Here is a 6,080-nt window from a genome sequence, read left to right on the forward strand (position 1 = left end):
TTGATCATTCTAATAAACATCTAATATAAAATTCTTAAACTGACTATTAAGTACCAAAAGTTGAGTAAAAAATAATTGTGGGGTCAAATTCAATAATTTGATAGGGACAAATAAATATTATTATCATATACTACTAAAAAAAATTTCAAATTGTAGTGGGGGCATTTGCCCCCAATATATAGATTCGTCCCTGTTAAGAACACTCCATTTGGATGTCTGTAACTCTAGAAAAGCTCTTTCGAGTGCAAGGAGGTCAGATCCGGACAGCATCTACAGTGCTTTCTCTGTCTCTGAATCAGACTTTTGCTCCAACTCCTCAAATTCAGCCAATAATACCTGAAATTGCATAAAAACACACAAACTCAAAGTAGAATCCAAAAATGTGAATTTTATACTAAAACCTATGAAAACTTAATAAAAATTAAACAAAACATGCTAAAAACTATATGAAAATAATGCCAAAAAGTGTATAAAATATCTGCTTATCACAACACCAAACTTAAACTGGTTCTTGCCCCCAAGCAACTAAAAACACAGTAGGATAAAAAAGAAGAGTAAGATACAATAAATCTCAGAATTTCCAATGAAGCTCAGTTTCAATTAGATGAGCAGGACTTAGTGGCTTTTTGCTTCTGAATAGTTTTGGCATCTCACTATCCATTGAAACTCAGAAATGTTGGTCTCTTTAGGAACTTAGAATCCAGATGATACTATTGACTCTCCTAATTCAGTTCTTTTTTATTCTTGAACACAACTTTCAGAGTCTTGGCTGTGACTCTAAGCACTTTGTTTTCCAGTATTACCACCGGATACATAAATGCCATAGACACTTTAACTGGATGAACCCTTTAGAATTGTGATTCAGATTTGCTAGAATTCCCAGATAGAGGTGTCCAGAGTTCTTAAGCACACTCTTTTTGCTTTGGATCAAGACTTTAACTGCTCAGTTTCAAGCTTTTCATTTGACACTTTCACACCACAAGCACATGGTTAAGGACAGCTTGGTTGAGCTGCTTAGGCCAGGATTTTATTCCTTGTAGGCCCTCCTAACCATTGATGCTCAAAGCCTTGGATCCTTTCACCCTTGCCTTTTGGTTTAAAGAGCTATTGGCTTTTTCTGCTTTTTATTTCACTTTTTTTTTCTATTCATTTTTTTTTGCATGCATATATATTATTTTTTTTCTTTTGCAACATGCTTTTTCTTTTTCTTTTTGCTGCTTTTTCTTGCTTCAAGAATCAATTTTGGATTTTTCAGATTACCAATAATAATTTTCCTTTTTCATCATTCTTTCAAGAGCCAACATTCTTAATTTCAACTTCAAATATGCACTGTTTATTCATACATTCAGAAAACTAAAGCAATGCCACCACATCAAAATAATTGACCTATTCTTATTACATAACTTGTATCTCTCAATTCTTTTTAATTAAATTTTTCTTTTAAGTAATGGTGAGAGATATATGGAATATTTTATTACTTTAAGACATAGATAGAAATGATCATGCAATAAGAACAAGAGAACAGACAACACAATCATAACAGAAAATAGAAAAAATGCATAAGGAGAGAGGATTAAGAGAACGAATCCACCTTAATGGTGGCGGCTAGTGTTCCTTCTTGAGGATCCAATGTAATGCTTGATCTCTTCAATGTCACTCCTTTGTCTTTGTTGTTCTTCCCTCATAGCCCTTTGGTCTTCTCTAATTTTATTGAGAATGGTGGAATGTTCTTGATGCTCTATCCTCAACTGATTCATGTTAGAGCTTAGTTCTCCCACAGAAGTATGCCATTGATCCCAATAGCTTTGAGGAAGAAAATACATCCCTTGAGGCATCTCAGGAATCTCATGCTGAGGTGGCTGCACAGGCTCTTGTGCATGCTCTCTAGTTTGCTCCATCATCTTCTTAGTGATGGGCTTGTCCTCCTCAATGAAGATGTCTCCTTCTATGACAATTCCAGCTGAATTGCATAGATGACAGATGAGGTGTGGGAATGCCAACCTTGCTTTGGTGGAAGGCTTCTCAGCTATCTTGTACAATTCTTGAGGGATCACCTCATGTACCTCCACCTCACTTCCAATCATGATGCAATGGATCATGATGGCTCTTTTAAGGGTCATTTCTGACCGGTTGCTAGTGGGGATGATAGAGCGTTGGATGAATTCCAACCATCCTCTAGCTATGGGCTTGAGGTCAAGCCTTCTTAGTTGAATGGGCTTGCCTTGGGAATCCCTTTTCCACTATGCTCCTTCCACACAGATGTCTGAGAGCACTTGATCCAGTCTTTGATTAAAGTTGACTCTACTAGTGTAATGATGTGGGTCTCCTTGCATCAAGGACAAGTTGAACGCCAACCTCACACTTTCCGGGCTGAAATCTAAGATTCTCCCTCGGACATGGTACTCCAAATCTTGGGATTTAGGTTCATACTAATGTCATGGTTTTTTGTGACCCATGCATTAATATAGAACTCTTGCACCACTAAGATCCCAACCTCTTGGATGGGATTGGTTAGGACTTCCCAACCTTTTTTCCGGATCTCTCTTCGGATTTCTGGATACTCATTCTTCTTGAGCTTGAAAGGGACCTCAAGGATCACCTTTTTCTCTGTCACTACTTCATAGAAGTGGTCTTAGTGGGCTTTGGTGATGAATCTCTCCATCTCACAAGATTCAGAGGTGGCGACTACTGCCTTTCCTTTCCTCTATTTAAAGGATTCTCTAACCTTGGGCCATAAGTGGTAATGGAAAGCAAAAAGAAACGCTTTTCCCACACCAAACTTAAAAGCTTTGCTCGTCCTCGAACAAAAATAAAGAAAAGAGAAGAATAGAGTAGAAGAAGAATAAAATAGAAGGAGATAGAGGGAGAGAGAAGGCTGGGCCGAATAGGACTTATGAGTGTATGAAGTGTGTGTGTATGAAGGGTTAGAAGAAGGTGTATTTATAGGAGGGGGTAGGGTGGGTTGGCCATGGGTGGGTAATTGGGAGGGAAATTTGATTTTAAAGTGGGTGGGGGATGGTGGGAGTTATGATGGTTTTGGGGAAGTGATATAGATGTGATTGGGCTTAGGGCTTATAGGGAAGAGTGTATAGGAAAGTGTGAAAGAAAGAAAGAAGAAGTGGGGTAGGTAAAGATGCTATGGGACCCACTGGTCCTGAGAGGCTACGAAATTCAGATTCTCTGCTCTCTGCACTGGTGTTGAACACTAATGAATCCATATTTGATGATGATTTTTGGTTAGAATTGAATGGGTTTTCATCATATAAACTTGCACTTATTCCCTTGAATAGCATGCTTTTGAACTTCCCTCCCGAATTATGCTTGATTATGAAAATATGCTCTTTTGTGCCTAATTTAATCTATTTTATTCCATTTTCCTTTCATTCGATGCCTTGATATTGTTTGTGAGTGATTTCAGGAGTATAAGGTAGGAATGGGTTGGAGAAAGTGGAAGAAGAGCATGCAAAGTGGAGGAAACATGAAGAATCAAAGGAGATGAGTTTAGAGAGATGTGTGTGCGCACGGCTGCTTGTGCGTACGCACAACTGCCCAATTAGAGCGCGTGGATTACTTCGAGCACGTCGCACGTCCATTCAAGCATCGCCTAGTGTGCGTGCGCACGACTACTTGCGCGTACGCACAGCACGAGATTTCGCAAGGTGTGCGGACGCACGCATCTGTGCGTCCGCACATGGCTTCATTAAAAGAGCACGTGACTCGCGATTTAGGGGCTTTGGAGGCCCATTTCTGAAGTCTTCTAGCTCATATTGGAAGGGAAACGAGGGACATAACATAGCATATCATTAGTATAGTTTAGGAATAGTAGTAGGAAGCTTTTAGTTTAGTTTTTCTCTAAGTTTTTCATCATCTCTATTAGGGTTTATATTAGGGTTTCACATTCAAGTGCCATTTCTATTTTTGATCTTGGATTTTTCTAGCTTTCATTGTAAGTATTCTCTTGTTATTACTCTTTATAGTTACATTGTCATTACTCTTTCTTCTAATTCAAGTTATAGTTCAATTTTGCTTCTTTCTTGCAATTTCAATTTCTTGTTGATGAATTTGATGTTTGATGTTTGTTTCATACTTTCTTGTGTTATTCTTGTTGATTGAGATCAATTGTTGCTTTTAGTTTCAAGCCTTTTCTCATTTTCTCCATGTTTAAGGTTTTTGCCCACCAAGTGTTTGACAAAATGTCAAACATGATTTTAGGCTAAATTTTTTGGTTCATGGCTTGGGTAAAGTGAGCAATTGGGTTTCTAGAGTTGGAATGTCCAACATTTAGTTTCAATTCTTGGATTGTTAATTGTTCTTGTTCCCACTAACGCTAATTTGTTGCTAAGGCAATTAGCAAGCAATTTAGGATTTGTGGGTTGGGAACACTTATGCTCATTTAACTTACTTTCCGATGTGAGGGTTGATCAAGTGAGACTAATCCATCATAATTGTCATAGTTGTGGTTCCAACAAGAAAAGGACCCTTAGCTCACTCCAAGCCAAGACTCTTTTTTATGCTTTCAATCTTTCATACACTTCTATGTTAATCTCTTTTATACTTTACTTGTTTATATTACATAGTCGGTTCTTTAATTTCTTCATTAGTTCAATCATTACAATTTTGCATGTTCTTTTATTGCTTTATATGTTCATTTCTTCATTGACAACTCCTTGATCACTACAACTGGATTTGCACACTCATTGTTCTAAAGTACTCCTTGGGAGACGACTCGGGAGTCAAATACTCTCGGTTTTGAATTAGTTTTGAATTGTGACACATCTTGTGAGTTTCTAATTTGATTGACGTCTAATTTGTTGGGTTAGGACTATACTTACAATGCCAATCCCTTTTTGATAACCAAGTTCCTAACCCGTGCATTTGGGTCCTCTCCCATCAAATTTTGGTGCCGTTGCCGGGGAGTTCACTTTAAGTGCAATGAGTGCTACAATTTTGGTTGTTGTAAATATGTGAATAGTGTAAATACTTGATTTTTGATTTGCTACTTGGCATTAATTGTAGATACTACTTTTCTCTTTAGTTAGTCTTAGTAGTCGTTGATTGTCAAGTTAGTTCTTGTTTACTTACTATTTTTATTTTGCCTTTCATAATTGCATGGTTTTATTGCCTCCTCAGTTGAATGACACGGTCGCTTCCAGACCCGAGCTTGGCCACTTTTGATCCTGAAATCAAAAGAACTTTAACATAAGGCAAGCTCGACGCCGGCTAGCTTTTGTGGATAGTGAATCGGGCTCCTTTGAGGAGCACTCCAATTCACTATCACCATCCATCTGTGACCATCATTCTCCAATCAATGAGGAGACTCTATATTCATCTGTGTGTAGTACTGAATTCTCTTTGAGTGACTCAGGTGACACCGTCATGGCGGACCCACCTCGAAGAATCACCTTGAAGGAGGCCGGAGCTCCTGACCTTGACTTGCAACCGCTTCAAATTTGTATTCGGCTTTAGATCCAAATTTTAAGCTCAAGTCCGGCATGATAAACTTACTCCACAAATACAATGGATTGCCTGAGGAGGATCCTCTGAAGCATTTAAAGGATTTCCAAGTTGCATGTGCAACTGCGAGAATACATGGGGCGGATGAAGCCGTAGTGTTGGTCTTCGCTTTCCCTTTCTCTTTGGAGGGAAAAGTGAAGGAGTGATTTTATACTCAACCGGGTGAAGTTAGATCCAATTGGGACTTGTTGCATAAAGAATTTTTGGAAAAGTTCTACCCTCCTCAGAAAACAGACAAGTTGCGAAGAGAGATCTCTTGCATTGTGCAACGAGATGGGGAGACTTTGTATGAATACTGGGAGAGATTTAAGAAGTTGCTGGAGACTTTTCCTCACCACCGGATCGATGAGTTGGTTCTTATCAGTTATTTCTGTCAAGGAATGCACCACCAAGACAAGCTTCTCCTAGATGTCGCGAGTGGAGGATCATTGACCAAAAACAAGACCGCTGTAGAAGCATGGAAAGTTATATCAGACTTGGCGGACTCCACTCAGCACTCAAGGGCATGGAGTCCACAACCGAAAGCTTTGAGTGAAGTTTCTCCCTCCAGAGATGCTATTTTGACC

The 6,080-nt window shown here is 38.8% G+C and overlaps 1 non-coding gene across 1 annotated transcript; it reads right to left on the minus strand.

Moving 5' to 3' along the window:
* Positions 1-5,750: 5,750 nt before the first annotated feature.
* On the minus strand, positions 5,751-5,857 carry LOC112768092 (small nucleolar RNA R71). The gene has a single exon (XR_003185531.1). It is a non-coding gene; the product is annotated as a small nucleolar RNA R71 (small nucleolar RNA).
* Positions 5,858-6,080: the final 223 nt, after the last annotated feature.

This window comes from Arachis hypogaea, chromosome 17, assembly GCF_003086295.3.
Source record: "Arachis hypogaea cultivar Tifrunner chromosome 17, arahy.Tifrunner.gnm2.J5K5, whole genome shotgun sequence".
NCBI classification, from domain to species: Eukaryota; Viridiplantae; Streptophyta; class Magnoliopsida; order Fabales; family Fabaceae; genus Arachis; species Arachis hypogaea.